The sequence below is a fragment of the Paroedura picta genome, chromosome 2 (genome assembly GCF_049243985.1).
Source record: "Paroedura picta isolate Pp20150507F chromosome 2, Ppicta_v3.0, whole genome shotgun sequence".
Classification (NCBI taxonomy): domain Eukaryota; kingdom Metazoa; phylum Chordata; class Lepidosauria; order Squamata; family Gekkonidae; genus Paroedura; species Paroedura picta.
Window position 1 is genome coordinate 33475858 of NC_135370.1, and position 18235 is coordinate 33494092.

At 44.7% G+C, this 18235-nt stretch overlaps 1 long non-coding RNA gene across 1 annotated transcript; it reads right to left on the reverse strand.

Moving 5' to 3' along the window:
- Positions 1–1983: 1983 nt before the first annotated feature.
- LOC143828635 (uncharacterized) lies at positions 1984–14967 on the reverse strand. The gene is made up of 5 exons (XR_013227779.1): positions 14850–14967; positions 14583–14729; positions 9697–9766; positions 2238–2421; positions 1984–2125 (listed from the first exon to the last, which is right to left on the reverse strand). It is a non-coding gene; the product is annotated as an uncharacterized LOC143828635 (long non-coding RNA).
- Between the last annotated feature and the right edge of the window lie 3268 nt (positions 14968–18235).

The following is an 18235-nucleotide window of genomic DNA, read 5'->3' on the forward strand; positions in this document are numbered from 1 at the left end:
CAGAGGGAAAGGATGCCGCTGGTGGGTCAGGAGGGCATGAATTGGTTCCTGTAGAGGCAAGGGGATGGTATGGGATAGCACAAGGCAGGCGTCATCATGCTTGGAGGCTAGCTAGCAAAATCTCACCTGTACCCTTGATGCCATTGATCAGCTTCCATTGGCAAACTGTGCTTAGAAAGATTCTTCTAAAGTGTGACCAACATCTATCACTTAAATTTAGCTGCCCTCTAGAGCAGCAGAAAACCAGCTGGCTAGAGCTTGCCAATGGGCAGCATTATATGGGGTCAGGGGACTGATATTCAGGTCTGAAAAAAATGGGGAGGTCTGCCTTCCCTTTGCTGTCATCCAGATTCTACTAGGTTGATTTATTTTCTTCATTTATGTCCCACCTCACTGTGGGCCCAAAGTGGCTTCCATCATTCTCCTGTCCTTCATTTTGTCTTTGTAAAACTCTGTGAAGCAAGTTACACTGAGAGTCTGTACCTGGCCCAAGGAGACTTGCATTCATTGTCATCAGCACTACATCTGAGTCCGAGTAGGCTGGGGTGGCCAAACGGTGGCTCTCCAGATGTCAATGGACTATAATTCCCATGAGCCTCTGCCACCCCTTGAGTAGACCATGTGACACTGTGCAGTGACTACTGGGCTTAGTACCCAGTCGCTATCCTAGTTCTTTCTTTCTTTCTTTCTTTCTTTCTTTCTTTCTTTCTTTCTTTCTTTCTTTCTTTCTTTCTTTCTTTCTTTCTTTCTTTCTTTCTTTCTTTCCTTCTTTCTTTGTCTCTCCCTCCCTCCCTCCCTCCCTCCCTCCCTCCATTCATTCATTCATTCATTCATTCATTCATTCATTCATTCATTCATTCATTCATTCATTCCCTGCTGTGAGGCATCATCACCTCAGTGTATTTCTTCCCTCCATTGTATGGGATTCCCTGGCCCCACCCCCACCCAACCTGTCTCCAGGCTCCTTCCACCTGCTCCTGCTGGGAGAGTATAGGAAAAAGGGGAGCCTTCCCCTCCTCTTCCCCTTGCTGCTTGTTTCCCTGCCCTGTTCCTTCCCTTTGGGCTCCCTCTTGGTCCCTCCCATTCTGACCTTCCTTCTGACCGTCCCCTCCCCGCTGCAGCCTGGCTTCCAGCCTTGTTCTTGGCTGTGTCAGAGCGATCTGCTTGGGTCCGTGCCACCTGCCTCTCTCAGCCTTCCTAGCATGGGTGAATCCGGGCCCAGCTGTCTTCCTCTCAAGCAGACCGGGTGGGGTTGTGTCAGGACCGGAGTCGGTTCCTGGCACTGGCTTTCCTCTTGGTTCAAGGACTCAAGCAATAATGGTTAGAAATAATTTCCAGCTAAAGCCAGAATGAAATGACAAGCCCCAGATCATTCTCCTCAACCCATTCAACCCCCTTAGCTAGTCTTGGCCAAGCGGCCAGTCTTTTAAAATGAAAAAAATTGGCAACTCCAGTTAAGATTTGCTGGGATAGTTGCAGTCTACATCTCAGCCAAAATAGTGAGAAGCCCTGATTGTAGGATAAGTATAATTTCTAACAAATGTAAAATTTAGCAATGACTAGGGGGAAAAAAATAACCCTTTTAAGAGTCTCGGGGAAAAGAGGAAAAAGGAAGAAGAGGGGAGATGGATGCACAGGGATAGTTTACTAATGTCTAGGCTTGGGCTTATGAAGCATATTTTTATCAGGCTTTCTAAAGCCACGTTTGATGTTCCATTAGCAGCTTGCAGTAGGCCCCTGTGTCCTCTGCATTACACTAATTGTTTAAGCATGACAGGTTATTACTTCAGTCAGAGGGATAATGTAGGTTGGAAAAAGTAGGGCACAAACACAATTTTCTACTTCTCAAGAAGCAATTATAAATAGATGAGAAGCCATAAAAATATTACACATGGGAACCGATCTTCAGTGCCAACGAAACGGATGCCGTGGAAGTAAAACAAAGAGCGAGACAGGCCTGGAGCTGACAAATTGCACCCGGCGATTGCAATTAGTGATGGCATTCCGCAGGAAAATGGACTCGCCTCCGACGGAATCGAGACGCTCGCGAAACGTTGGCCGTACACAATGCGTGTCCGTCAGGGAAGATGCCTTCGCGTCGAAACGCTGAAAAATGGTTTTCTTGCTGTCCAGAAACAAAACGGAAGTGTGAAAGGTTATAGGCAGCTGCAACTGAGTGCCAAAATGCAAGCACTGCCTCGGGCCCGCTAGCCTATTTGTCTTTTCTTCAGTTTTACCTCATGCAGGTAGAGTAACGTGTGAGCTGGATGCTGATGGCAGCAGCTGATACAAATTGACTTGTTGGGAGCTCTAAGTTAGGGTTGATGCTTTCTCTCCAGAACTAGATCATGGGTTGGATCCCAAGCAAAACCCCTGCTGATAGAGGAGATTGTTGTCAGCTGGAGAGATCAGGAGTCGAGTCTGTTAGCACCAAAAAACAAAAACAAAACCAATAAGGTTTTCGGAGTATAAATTGTTGCCAGTCAAATCTCTTTTTGTCAGTTTCCTTGGCTCGCCCTCCCACTGCAGCTCAAAATGCCCCTCATCATGTCCCCCAGGAAGGGCAGGAGGCAGGAGACAGGCGTTGGCTGTGCGGTGGGGTACGGAATTGACATGAATTGCAATACGTTATGAACAACATATAGAGATCACTAGAAAGTAGGAGGAAGAAGAGCTGTGTTTTGTGTACCCCGCTTTTTACTATCTGAAGGAGTCTCAAAAGTGGCATACCTACCCTTCCTCTTCCCACAACAGACACCGTGACCTCTACTGCACGGGAGGCATTATGCCGCACTGCCGCCTGGTTTTTGCTAGTTGCTCCGATTCGTCTCATGACCACACAAAGAGCATTTGCCCTGCTTCACCCCATACCTGCCCCAAATGTTTGCTCCTGCACAAGGTAACCTGTGGGCAAGAAGTGGAAACTTCCTGATAGCCCAAGGCCTGGCCTGGGCATTTTGGAATCATTTGCCTGGTGTGCAGCACCCAAACAGAGTGACCACTAGACTGGAAAACCTTTTAATAACAAAATGACACAGAACAAAATGACACAGGGGGGTTGTCCCAAAAAAGCCTTTGTGTCGAACAAAGGATTGCATGAGGCTTTATAATATTCCATTGAAGGGAGGGAAAGATGATGCTTTTTGGGTCAAACCAATAACCTGGGGCCTCCACCCCTTGCACATCCCACAGGACCACCCATTGCCATTATGCTAAGTCACCGGAAAAAGGTTACAAAAGGCAATTTCCCATTCTTTCTCAATCCTCTGGTAACATAAACAATAGCATGATATAAACAACTGTCTCTGGCCTTGAGAACAGAATATATCAGCCTTGGTAACATTCCAAAATACAATGAAGAACAGGGATACGTTTTCTGGGCCCTCTTTTACAAAACAGTTTGGTATGCTAAGCTTTTCTTTACAGAACAATAATTAAAAATATATTATTTCACGCTCCTATACATCATTCCCACCAGTATTCCCCCCCCCTTTTTTTTGGCTTGTTCATCATTGTCACATGGTGCAAACTCCTTGTCAGTCTCCAGCACCATTTTCTCGCCTTTGAGCACTCCCCTCCAAGCACGAAACCTTTTTAAAATAAAAGAAATGTTAAAATAATGTTTAAATAAACAATGTTTTTTTTTTTTTAATGTGGGAAAAATAGGGAAAAAAATGTTCCATGCGGTCCTGCAGCACAGTGCAGTGGCATTTTCTCAACTGGTTAAAGAAAATCTCCTTCTAAGAAAATGGGAAAAAATGCCCCACGCCAGCCTGCAGCATGGTGGAGGCACATGGAGCCTTTTGTCTATTTTTTTCTAGAAAGACTCCTTCTCCAAAGATGGAAAAAATGACCCACGCTGCCTGCAGCACTTCTCAGGGTCAGGTAGTCTCTGCCACACTGTGGGGCAGCATGGATAATTCTTTCCATCTTCGTAGAAGGAGTTTTTCTAGAAAAAATGGGGGGAAATGCCTCCTGCCTCTCCACAGTGTAGCAAAGCATTTTCTCAATTTTTTTTAAAGGAGTTTTGGTGGGCAAGGGCAGTGGGAAGCCAAGTCAGGCTCTGTTTGGTGGTGGCAGAAGCCAGAAAGGCAGCAAGCAGGAGCTGGCGGAAGTGAATCTCAAGGGGTGGTTGCAAGGGCGGGAAAAGCACACCCCTTTTATGGCTCAGTGCTGACTTACACCTTGTTGCGTCCCGCAGCAAAAACGGGAATGTGGATTTACCCACATTCCCTTGCTGCCTGCCAACTGAGGTTCTGAATTGGGCCAGGCCTGGGACCGCCCCAGATGGGGCCCAGTTCTGTCTGGAAGTGGGAATTAGCCCCACGCTCAAACAGATGGTGATTGTGGCCAAATCCCTTGTGCGGAACAGGTCAGTGTGAGGTAGGCGGAGCGGAAAGAGTTCTGAAAGAGTTATGACTGGCCCAAGGTCACCCAGCTGGCTGCGTGTGGATGAGTGGGGAATTAAACCTGGTTCTCTGAATTAAAGGCTCCTCCCTGATTGCAAGAAGCAATTAGCTGGCAGGACACCAGAAGCTTTAATAGATATTAGTTGGTTTGACTGGTCTATGCTTGCTACTGAATTTTGCTGAATGTTATTGTTATATTATGGACAATGTAACATTTGCATGGTTTGAAATGCTGCAAATCTCCCCTAGCCAGCGATGCTGGGAGGGGCAATTATAGAAATCAAATAATCAATAAATAAAGGTTGTGGGCCAACAATGTAATAATTTCCCATCATTTCCCTTTTACCAATTTCCAATTTAGAAATGTATCATATGAGTGGAACTCGGTTTTAAGATGTGTTTTACTTGCCTTAATATTGTAGACTTTAAAAAAATACACACCCTCAAACATGGAAAGTACATTATTGTATGTTTTGGAGCCAAGATTGGTAGAAAGTCACTCTGTGTGTGAGCAAGTGAAAGAGAGAGAGAGAGAGAGAGAGACGATCTGAAAAACTTCACCGACGCAAAGCTGTTCACAGATGTTTTCATAAGTCAGTCAGGGGTCATGCAGAAATGTACTAATGTCCCGCTAGTGCCAGACAGAAATATTAGCAAATATATTAAGCAAAGTCTGGCAGCAGTGTTACTTTCTTTTGTGTGCCTAATTAAGTTTATGTCAGAAGAAGTGAGAGCCAAGTATTAATATTTTGCATCAAAATGATCTCGAGTTTGGCTCTGGTTTGAATGAAGGTGTAATGTAACACCGTATCCTTTGCTCATTAACATCTCGTCTTGAATGCCCAGGAGGAATGCCATTGGCTTCAAGAGAAATAACTTGGTGTTCTTGGGATCTATGGAGAAGCTATAAATCAATAGGCACACATGAACAGTCAGTTCAATTAGGAACTTTATATTAACTTTTGTGAACAAACCTATCTCTAGGATACTGGCTTGGGGTAAATTGGGAGAAAAATGAATAGCGAGAGGAGTAATTGTGCTTAGCCTCAGAAGATAACGCCCTTAGTCGAAACACAATCTTCTCCAGTAAGGGTGGTGTTAAATGAACGGGGAAGGGAAAGTCTGCCCACTCATAGACAAGTGTTGGTGATCCTTCTCCCACTGGGCAGAACTGGTCTATGCACAGAGGCCGATGTGGTGTCAGGTTGGTTTGTATCAAATCTCAAACTTTATTTGTGTAAAGTGCCATCAGGTTGTTGCCAACCTATGGTGATCCTGTAGGGCAGTGGTCCCCAACCATTCTGAGGCTGGGGACCGGCAGGGCATCGGGCTGCGCCCACGCATTGGGCCGCGCCCGCACGGGCCGCGCCCGCATGCGCGATGCGCGGCCCGGCCCTGATTTTCTCTCCCCGCCCTCCCGCAGTAAGAAGTTTTTTACTGCGGGGGGGGCGGGGAGCGGGAGCCGTGGCCCGGCGCCATGGCCTTCGTGGCCCGGCACCGGGCCACGGCCGCAGGTTGGGGACCACTGCTGTAGGGTTTTTTCAAGGCTAGAAACACTCAGAGATGGTTTGTCATAGCCAGCCTCTCTGTCCCGACCCTAGATTTCCTTGGAGGTCTCCCATTCAAATACTAACCAGGGCCAACCCTGCTTAGCTTCTGAGATCTAACAAGATCATGCTAGCTTGGGGCCACCCAGGTTAGGGCCAGAAACTTACACAAGTTAAAACTTTTCTGTTCCCCCATGAAAATTAAATTGTGATCCTCCCCTCCCCCCAATCTGAGTGGTACAATCATTTCAATGTGTTGGGAGTCTGCAGCCTGATTCACATTTTACCTTGCCAAATGTAGGCCTATACCTTTATTGGGATACATGCTAATGGTCAAGCCTACAGCCATCTGCCATATCAACTTACATATCTTTACCTAGAGTATCTATCCCTGGTTCTATGAGCACATTGTGAATAAATAGCACCTTTGCTTCAAAGCATTTTAAAAATCGTACTTGCATTCAAAATACTCTAGGGGGTATTATGCACTGGGGAAAACCTTGTAAATACATTGCAAAAAAACATGTATTTCCCCCCCCCCCCCGTTTCTGCATGTGGCACCATTTCCCCCACGGAAGCCTGACCATTGTATTTTTGATTTGGCATGGCCCTCATCCCTCATAGCAGGGAGTGCGCCTTTTCTACATCATTTCTTCGCAGTAATGTAAACTTGCTTTGCTTTGAGTTTTCTTTTATGATAGTTCCATATTGCATGCATAAATGTGACTGTGTTTTTTCTCTCCTTCCCTGTACTATCATACACCGATGGGTGAATGGAAAGACCCTTTCTGTTTGTAGTCCCTCGTCCACCAATGGGAGGTCAATGTATCCCTTGTTCAGGGCGGCCCCTCTCACTTCTGCCATTATACTATTATACCAGCAGAAAGTCATTCTGTGATTCCCTCAGAGGCATTCCAATTCACTCTATAAGAGGAACAGTATGCCTCAGAGGGGGAAAGGTGGTAGTGCTGGCATTCAAAAGGCGGGAATTGGAATCTAGGCCACCGTGCCTTCAATTGTACCCTGTATGTTAGAACCATAGCCCCTACTCCTAGTCCTATATGAACACAGTGAGTTGAAGGGTGAAGAGAAGGGGTGGGGCACTTGCTCAGAAATTCATTACATGTTGCAGGATAGGGCTTTGGTACTGAAAAGGTTTGGGGCCTCAGCCCTCTGAGACCCTCATTGAAACAGGCTGGGCAAAGTTTGGGAATATTTGATCTGCAGTATCAGGATCTCATGATACTTCATCAACTGCAAGCGATTTAATGTTGGAACATCCCTCAAAGACAGCAATGAGATTTCATTATGACTATTGGTAAGAATGTTTGCTTTGCTGGAATTTTTTTTGTCTTCTTTATATTGATTTTTGTAACGAGGAAGCAGTATCTTGTAGACCATATGAGGCTTACCAAAGCCCCCAAAGAGATCTATTGAAGAACTAAGGCATGAGGCTCATAGCATTTTGATTTAACAATAAGACCACCCTTTCTCTGCTGGTTTGTATATCTCTTATTGATAATGCTCCAATAATCTCTGGCTGAGCTCTGGGGCCATTACGGACATGCCCCAGAGGCTTTGGAAGCCAATGGCAAGAATCTCTCAAATTCTTATAGCCTTTTTGAATCCAGTCTCCTGTAACAATTCTTAACATGAGCAAGAAAAAGAAATCCCTGAGAATGTACAAGGAAGCATCAGACTGCGGAAACTTGGAAAATAAAGAACATAAAGTGCAATCCAATATTTATAATGCCATGAATTTGGGAGGGGAGAGCACAGATAAAAGACAGTTTTACACGTATAATGATAACTACTACTTTAAAAAGTCTTGCAACATTCCAAGGAGAGAGAGAGAGCACATGATTGTTGGTGCTATTTTTATAGTTATGCCTGTTAAGATTTAATGGATGGAAAGTTTCATTAGCAAGAGCAGAGTTGCAATTAACTTCAAGGAGGTTCTATCCCACTCAAGTCTGCAGCACTTGCTGACAGAAAATTGTTTAAATTTCCTTTTTGGACACAATTTATTAGATTTTCGACACTTGAGCCTTAATGAACTGCAAGACTTTCATTCAATAAAAGAAATCCTGTATTTTCTCATTAGTCTGTGTGGAGGGTTATGCCGTATGCTGTTTTTTATTTCAAAAGATAACATTAATTTCTGACCTGTCAGGACAAAACCAGACCACGTTTAGTGTTGTTTCTTTTGTTCCAGAAATCCAGTTCTGTGATATTTTAAGACTACTGCTTCTCATTTTACTACTTTTAGATACCCGCCGACTCCCAGACATCTGATATCTTGCTGATAAATTAGCTATTTCAAGGAATAGAACAGAGAGCTTGATCCCTATTAGGGACCTTTCGTCAGGTTACCAACTTCCAGGAGGTGGCTGGAGATCTCCTGAGTTTACAACCGATTTCCAGTCAATGGAGATCAGTTCCCAAGGAGAAAATGGCTGCTTCGGAAGATGGACACTGTGGCATCATAGCCTGCCAAAGGCTTCCCAGATCCTACTTGCCTCAAGCTCCACACCCCAAATATCCAGGTGTTTCCCAGCCTGGAGTTGGTAAGCCTGACATTTCAGTACCACGTTTGAGGCAAATTCCTACAAATGTAAACTGAATTGGATCCAGTGTTGTGAAAGTGGATAGTGAAATGTTGCTAGTGTAGTTCTGAATGCTGAAGCAGAAGAAGTACTGGGTCACCTCCAAGGGTTTCCATGGTGTCTACACAGAGGCAATGAAAATCCTGCCCTGTTTATCTTTCCTTGAAAACTCTGCTGCAGCTTGACAGCACTTTCTACCACCAATATCTTGTGTGCCTGGAAACTATAGGAGGGGGCACCGAGCACAAGCAGACAGCAAGGAGTCATTTGCAGCCCGTCTACTGCATGTGTTGATACATTCCACGTCATTCCATGGTGTAAATGTTGCATATGTCTTTGCAACCATGTGTTTGTTACTCATAGACCCATTATGCACGACAGTGTTCCCTTACCGTGGGCCTTCTGGGGCGCTGTGCTGGGCCAAGACTGGGATAGTAGCAGCGTTGCGCACAATTGGGGCCTGTCCTGCTGCCACCACCCCGGATTTCCTGCCCCATGCATAATTGGTCATAGAAGGTACTCTTGAATATACACTCAGTAGCAAACATAACTGATTGTGAGACGGGGCTCTGCACAGGGTCGTGAGGCTGACAGAAAGGGATGAATTTGCCTACTTTCCGTTCCGTATTGTAGATGACCTGTCATGTGACTGGCGCAGGGGAGGGGGCAAGAAAGATCAGGTTGGGATGACACAGAATACAACCCAGTATAAATGTACATGCCCCTAGTTTGTTTTCCTTTCATTTTCTATAATAATGGTATGTTTAAATTTAATAAGTTGTCATTAACCTGGAGCACCTTACTTGGAAAGGGAAATGCCGATTTGGCCAGGCTGCCAAAAGCCACTCATAAAGATTCCCCTTTCTATTCCTTGTGTTAAGAAAAACGTGCACAAATATTTTATTGAAGCAGAAATGCTTCTGTTGTCTCCCCTGCCCCCAAGCAACCTGAGTCCTCCAAAAATTGACCTTCCCTATCTAAAAATGGTGGCCCATTGTGTATTCCATTAAGTAGATATATTTTAGATATTGGTAGGTAGCTGATGGGAGAAAAGATTCTGGTTTTCTAGGAAACGAATTTCATACTGCAGTATTATTTCAATAGGTTATATGCATTTCCTGTTTACATACTTACAAATTTAGCAATTCAGTGTAAAATTACTGCAGCAGGATTATTCATGGCTTGACAATTGGTTATATAACTTCTAAACAAATGAACAGAAAGGGAAGAATTATATTAGTTAATGCTGAATTAACTTCAATCTAGTACCAGTAAATATGTAGCTGTAGAAGCCAGCCATAAAAGCAACATAGCATGATATTAAAAGTATTTCAGATTTAACTGTCTAGGTCAGGCTTTCTCAGCCAGGGTTTCATGAAACCCTAGTGTTTCTTGATGGCCCTGGAAGGGTTTTCTGAATGGGTGGGAGTTAATTTTAAAAATATATTAAAATTTTGTTTAACATTTTTCAGGTGATATGATAATATATGGTCATGTTAGCCTGTCCCCCTCACAAAATGGCCAATGATGGGCCTGGAGGGGGTGGGAAGCGAAAGGACCCTAGGAAGGCATGTATGAAGCTAGGCTTTCCAACTCACTTCTGGGGTTTCTCAAAGCCTGAATAATATTTCAGGAATTTCTCAATGGTAAAAAAGTTGAGAAAGCCTGGGCTCATTCTGCATGTGTAGGATAATGCACTTTCAGTCTGCTTTTGCAGTTGGATTTTCCTGTACAGAACAGGAAATTCTACTTCTAAAGTGCATTGAAAGTGCACTGACTAATGTGTGCAAAACAGGCCCTGGTCTAGACATAAAAACTATCAAACTGAAGAAAGCATGCAAGAGATTGAGGCCTTGAAGCAAGTTTTCTTCTCTAAAGGATGAAAGAAATTCATGGCAACATCAAAGATTTTTGAGGTTTGTACCAATTCTGTTAGGATAAATATCCTCAACAGAATTACAACCTCAAAATTCATTGCAATCATTGCATTTAGAAGCCTGTTTAGGTTTGAAACTAAGGAGGGCCCTAATACAAATAACTTTAATCAAAAAGACTGACATGCTCTTAGTTCACTCATCTCTGCAGCTCACAAAGTAACACAACAGCCGTTATTCACATGTTACAGTGAGCATATGGACATCTGTTTTGTAAAAAAGAGCCAACATGCATTCACTTTACAAATTAAACTGGGTTCCATATTGGGCCAGTACTTGGATAAACTGGGCCAGAACCTGGATAAACGTGGGGTTTGTATCACACATTCAGGTGTGTATACACATTAAACATAAAATGAGAAGTCCTTAATTACATGCAAAAGGAAAATTCGAGCATCCAGTGTACACAGATTGTCCATACATTCACTGTAACATTTAAACATGGCTAGCATGTTACAGGAAAAGCAGCTAAAAAGAGAATGTATTGAAGGGAGGGACTTCTGGGTGAAATTATGCATGGCGGGTATGTGCAGGTGGGGAAAAGGTCCAATAAAAAGAAAACTTCTCAGGAGAAGGTACTGTGCTAACGAGCAAGGGAAAAGCATGCGTCAGTGACTCAGAAGATTAATCTTTTTCACTCAAACAGTCCTAAGGGAAATGCAAATAATGCTTTGATCTATATGAATGAGGTGGTAAAATGTGCTGTAGAAATGGAGCAATCCTATAGAGGGATACTCAGAAGTAAGTCTCATGGCATTCAGTGTATTCAGATGCATAGCTGAGAGCCAGTTTGGTTTAGTGGTTAGGAGTGCGGACTTCTGATCTGGCGAGCTGGGTTCGATTCTGGACTTCCCCCACATGCAACCAACTTGGTGATTTTGGGCCCGCCACGGCCCTGATAAAGCTGTTCTGACCGAGCAGGAGTATCAGGGCTCTCTCAGCCTCACCCACCTCACAGGGTGTCTGTTGTGGGGAGAGGAAAGGGAAGGCAAATGTAAGCTGCTTTGAGATTCCTTTGGGTAGAGAAAAGGTGCATATAAGAACCAACTCTTCTTCAGTAATATTAGGGTTCTCTCAGCCTCACCTACCTCACAGGATGTCTGTTGTGGGGAAAGGAATGGGAAGGCCGCTTTGAGTGGGGGGTTTCAATGGTAAAAAAGTTGAGAAAGGCTGGTATAAGCTTTCATGGCCAAACATACTGAGTCCAGTGGCAACTTTAACCCACTTCTTCATCATTTGAAGAAGTGTGCTTGCCCATGAAAGCTTATACCAGCCTCTCTCAACTTTTTTACCATTGAAAACCCCCGGAAACACTCTTCAGGCTTCGAGAAACCCCAGAAGTGGAACAATTGTGAAGAATATGGTTGGGAAGCAGAGCTGTGGATACACCCAACCGGGGCCCCTCCCCTTCCCACCCCCTCTAGGCCCATCACTGGCCATTTATGGAGGGAGAGGGGAGTCAACATGACAATATACGGTCATATTACTTGATAAATGTTTAACAGTGGGTTTGTTGTTGTTGTTTTTTAAATAAAAATTAATTAACTCCCACCCTGGTTGAGAAAGCCCGGCTTATATCTTGAAATAAACTTCCTTTTTCTTAAAGTTGCCACTGGACTCAAACTGTATCCAGTGGAGTTTTCTCTGAGGTGAAGTGTTCTTAGGTTTGCAGCCTTGGAAAGAGAGCACCAATCAGGCGAGGAGGCAGCAGAAGGCTATTCGATGCTTTTTTCTGCTACAGCTTTCTGAGCAACAGCTGATACAAATCGGCTATATAGTAAACCCCTCTTTGAGGTTTCCGGCACCTGTTGCTAATTTAGCTGTATCAGTAGCTGTAATCAGGAAGTCTGTGCTTCAGTGTACTATGGGAAGGTCTGCGAACAGCCAGCAAGCAGTCCAGGAAGATGTACTGCTGTGCATCTAGCAGGGTTGTGTTACTGGGACAGACCACTGGTTTGATTTCCCTTGAGCTAGGTTGTGTTTCCAGTTCTGTGGTTGGAATCTGTGTGTCGTTTTCCAAATGTGACTTTTAAAGAGCGGCACTGTTTTAACAATAACGTGCATCTTTTTAAAAATCCTCTTTTGCAATGGAACTGATTTATGAAAATTTAGTAAGTTGTCACAGTGTTTTGAGTAGGAACAAGTTTCGAAACATCTCTCTTCCCATGGAGTGAACTTGAGGCTGAGCTTGTTTCTCCTCTGTTGTGAGTATTTAGCCAAGGCATGGCGAGATGTGTCAGCCAGAAGGATTACACCCAAAGGATCTTGGCTTTGGGTTGGAAGTCTGTGGCCCTGGAGTGAGCTGAATCAGTGGATCCTAGATCACCCAAGGATTTGGGTGCTTTTACGTAATCCATTCTCAGCAACAGAGCTTCCACATGGTTGGTTTCCCTGACTTTTCCTACTTCAGCCCCCCACAATCACTTTTACCCCTGGAGGCTCTTATTGCCAATTGATATATCGCTAGAGGCCAATCATGATGTGACAATTACTAATTACCACAGAAAAAGCCCTCTGGTGGTATGGCGGAGGAAATGGCAGGCATGGGAGAAAGGCAGGGAAAATGGCGCCAACGTTTGTCATACAATGAAAGATATACACTTACCTGTCTACTTGGCATCCACCCTGTCATTGCTGTGATCATTCCAAAAAGTTTTGTTGTAGATCAGGTTTAGGGAAGATGGAAGTAAAGGCATGGGAAAGCTGGGAGGTAAACAAATGTAACACAATGCCGTGTAGAGGCAGGAAGGAAAACCAGTTTCATTTCCCCAGCCAAGCTGGACCGAGCCATTGTGTTCATTTACAGTGTAATCCTAAGAACGCTTTCCTGGGAGTAAGCCCAGCTGAATATACCTGAGTAGGAGTACTCTCTTAAATCGTAATGTGTAACCTTTGAGCCTCTACTGGGGAGACCTGTGGTAAAATTCTTAAATAGGGATTTTAAAGGGATCACTGAAGATTTTATATGTTTACTGAATAAACCAACATTTCACCTACATCCTAGCTGCCTGTATTCTTTCCAAGAAGGAACTGTCTCAAGAACTCTCAAAATGCATTATAAAAATCTGTTAAATTATGAAAAGTATTGGGGTTATTTTACTATAGGTTGGATGTATTGAAGACTTTCAAGAGGAAGAATTACCTGAGGAACATGTATTTTTTTTCCTTCCCTCCTGTTTCTGACCCAAATGATTCCCCCCACCCATCCCCAAGGCTAGAAGGAGACAAGATATAAAAACCACACAAAAAATTGAATCTATATGGGAAAGGGTCTAGATTGGGGAGTGGGGTTTGATAGAAATCTGGGGAAATTTGAAATGTACGCAACACTGTCTTTCTAATCAAAACTAAACTATTTTGCTATTTTCCAAATATAAAATTAATATTTTATAACTTTGCATATAAAATTGTGCTCACTGGCTTATTTATTGAATTTACAAGTATAAATGCCTTGGCTTTCTGTGAGAGAGATGCAAATTTCTGTACCATAGGCTGCTATAACACATGTATTTTAATTCATGCCGTCTATGAGATGAGGGAAAAACAAACATTGAAACTATAAAACAAACATTGTAGTAAAGAAGGCACATTTGGATAACAAGTTAAAGTTTATAAGACTGAAATGCTTAATTATCAAACTGATCACAGCATACTAATCGTCCCCAAAATTATTCACATTTAGACTATAGCACATCTTCAGAAAAACATTGTCTCTGTGTTATGCATAGGAATGATCATGCTCTAGTGGAGATTGTCACATTTAAACATTTTCATACTGTACATTTTGAGAATGTAAAACCTTGTCTTAAAACAATGTTGTCCTTATTGTGGCTTTCCCATCTTGCCCTAGGATGACTTGGTCATTTCAACCCACTAAGTCAGGGGTAGTCAAACTGCGGCCCTCCAGATGTCCATGGACTACAATTCCCAGAAGCCCCTGCCAGCGACTGCTTGCAGTGGCTTCTGGGAATTGTAGTCCATGGACATCTGGAGGGCCGCAGTTTGACTACCCCTGCACTAAGTGATCAGGAGAATTTTACGAGGGTTGAAACCCAATTTCAAAGCTGTAGTGTTTGATTGGAATACCACTATTTTGATTTTGTCTCTCTCTTCTGAACAATTAACTCGTGAGTCTTTCGTTTTCTTGCAACGGGTTCTTGTTTCTCAAAATCATTCCTTTCCGTTGGAAATGTCTTTTGTTCCGTTCTTATTTTTGAGGTAAATTGCATACAACTGTGTAAAAAAAAAAAACAATTATCAAGGACATTGGGAGCAGATGTGTGGTAAAATCTGTGGTTAAATGGTGATCTGTTACTTCCCATCATCTCTTTGGTTAAAAGAGATTGTGCATACTTTGCTTGATGGCATTTGGCTTGTGGTTACAGATGCGCTGCCAGCTTCTCTCAGTAAAATGTGTTACTTTATTCCTAGCAATTAAAGCAGCAAATTTGATTCAGTCCTTCAACTGCCCTCAGTGGTGACAGGATGACAGTTGCATCTAACTGTGCTTCCCCCCCCCCCACCGGATAATTCCGCAGAGTTCTGAGGGCCTTGACCATACTTCATTGCCCTCCTGTTAGGAAACTATTACCATTGTATCCATCCACATATAATAAAACGTCCTCTTCCATCCTGTACTCTTTTTCTCCCCCCCCCCACCCAAATTAATCGCACCATTTAAGTAACTGTAATCTTTGAAACAATGCCTCCAAATGCCCTGAAAGGAATGTCAGGTAGCATTTATTAGTAAGTCATTCTGTGGAAAACTACTCCGACTTGCTTTGATTTAGTGACATGGCTTGTGGTTAAAAGCTTTCAGCAAGGCCACACACATACAAACACTGACTGTTGATTCGGATAATTAGTAGAAATGGCAGAGCCCTGTCTCTTTACAAGGGAGTTAGCAGTGACATGCAATTAAAAATAAGCTGTAAAGGTAATATCATGTGTAGATTAAAAACAAGTAAGTGTAGTAGATCAGGTTGAGTAAAATTAGAGAACAACTACTTATGAAAGCAGTGGAAATTATTTTGGAACAATTATTTAATGGACAGAATCTGTAGACTGCTAAGCACTTAAGGGGTACAGTTGCCATTCTCCAGGTGAGACCTGAAGTTCTCCTGGAATTACAGCTGATCTCCACACTATGCCAATTGGCTCCCCTGGAGTGAACATCTGCTTTGGAGGGTGAACTCTATACCTGACCCTGTCTCTGACCTCAAGACATTTGAGACAGCTGAGGCAAGAGTTGGAGAGAATGAAAAGTGACTTGGGCCAAGATACCTTTCCCCTAACTTGTTGACTTCTAAGCAGACATTAGGGTTGCCAATTCCAGTTTTGGAAATTTCTGGAGATTTGGGGGCTAGAGGCTGGGGAAGGCTACTATGAGCCCCTGTCACCATTGTCAGGGGCTTATGGTAATTGTAGTCCATTGGCATCTGGAGAAGAAGAAGAAGAAGAAGAAGAAGAAGAAGAAGAAGAAGAAGAAGAAGAAGAAGAAGAAGAAGAAGAAGAAGAAGAAGAAGAAGAAGAAGAAGAAGAAGAGTTGGTTCTTATATGCCGCTTTTCTCTACCCAAAGGAGGCTCAAAGTGGTTTACAGTCGCCTTCCCTTTCCTCTCCCCACAATAGACACCCTGTGAGGTAGGTGAGGCTGAGAGAGCCCTGATATTACTGCTCGGTCAGAACAGTTTTATCAGTGCCGTAGCGAGCCCAAGGTCACCCAGCTGGCTGCATGTGGGGGAGTGCAGATTCGAACCCGGCATGCCAGATTAGAAGTCCGCACTCCTAACCAGTACACCAGAGCCACAGTTTGACCAGCCCTGACATTGACTCTACTGCCAAAGTAGCCATGTTCTCTTGGGCAACTGATCTTTATTGTCCAGGGGTCAGTTGTGATACCAGGAGATCTCCAGGCCCCACCTGGTGATTGGCAAGCCTAGTAGACATGCTTATGGACATAGGGACTTATTCAGGAGTCAAACTACTAGTATGGGTTGTAAATGAGGACTATGTATGAAGTATTATAGAACTTCAGAAAGGGCAGTAGAATTAGCAGGGTAGATCAGACTCCTTTGTACCCTAATTACTCTTCCATTGCTGTCTCTTTGTCTACCCAGAATGCTTATCTCTGGGACATCCTTCCTTCCGGCTGCCTCTTTCCTTTCCAGCCTTTGTGCATGTTCTCTCTTGTATGCTGCCTCTAATTTCCATGAGGCAAAGATGTTCTCTTATGATCTCTTTCTGTTTTCTGGTTAGAAAGCAAGTTAGAATACCTATTCTGAGGAAGAATGCTTTCACTTGAAATCTCACGCCTTGAATAAATCTTCGTTGGTCTTAAAAGTGCTACTGGACTCTGATTTTATTGTGCTACTTCAGACCAACACAGCTACCCATTTGAATCTATTCTGCCTTTCCTATTGCATATGGATGTCTTGATCAATAAAGCCACAAGCCTTGTGTGGACTTTATTCTAAGAGCAGCCTTCGCCTTTTGCTGTGTGAAACCAGCTCTAGCTGATATTGTGGAGTAGTGGTTAGATGTGTCAGATTAGGATCTGGGAGACTCCGGTTCAAATCCCCACTCTGCCAAGGAAGATCACTGGGAGACCTTGGGTCACTCATTCTATTCTCACTTTAACTCAACTAACAGGGTTTTTATTGTGTGAGCATCAAATGGAGCAGGGAAGAATGATGGTGTGATCTGCCTTAGCTCCCCATTGGGGAGAAAGTATACATGAACATCTAAATCAGGAATCGTCACACTGTGGCTCTTCATATGCCCATGGATTACAATTCCCACGAGGCTCATGGGAACTCTAGTCCAAGGACATCTGGAGAGCCACAGTTTGGCCACCCCTGATCTAAGTGTACTCATTTTTGGAGAAGAGACTGATTGTAGGAACTGGCCCTGAGATGAGTTACAGGAACTCAAGTTAACATTTTCATCTTGATGTTCCTCTGTCCTTCCCTTTGCCATCTGTACACCGCCCGTGGCGCCGCGGGCGCCACGGACTAAATAAAATAGTAAGGGGTTCTGGGGCGGGATGTGTCCGGGATGAGGAAGGGTCCGGATTGGACCCTTCCTCATGACAGACAATCAGAGGGACCAATCGGCAGGCGCGAAGCGCCTGCCGATTGGTCCCTCTGATTCCCAGCCTCAGTAACTGCGAGCCGCGCGCAGCGCGGCTCGCAGTTGCTCCCGGCCTGACGCGTCAGGCCGGCCCCTGAGGGAGCCCCCGGCAAGACTCCAGCCGCCGAGACTCCAGCCGCCGAGAGGGAACCACGGCCGGGCCGCGCCCACACGGCCCGATCCGCGGGCGCGGCTCGCGGGTGCGGCCCGATCCGCGGGCGCGGCCGGGCGCGGCCCCGCGGGCGCGGCCGGACTCGGCCCCGCGGGCGCGGCCGGGCGCGGCCCCGCGGGCGCGGCCGGGCGCGGCCTGATCCGCGGCCGTGGCCTCCTGGAAGCAGCGGAAAGAACCCACCCCCCCCCCAGCCGCAGAAGATCAAATAAACGCACAGGACCCGCCGCAGCCCAGCGCACCACGCCTGGGACTCCCCACCAAAAACCAGGAGCCGCCGAGGAGCCGCCACCCGCCTCCTCTTTCAGGTAGCCTGTCCCTTGCTCTGTCCCTCGCCTGCCCCTCGCTCTGGTCCCTGCCTGCTAGCGCCCATTGTCTTCTGGATACAATGGGCTTTTTTACTAGTATTATGATATTTCTGTATCCAGGGTTGAGACGTTT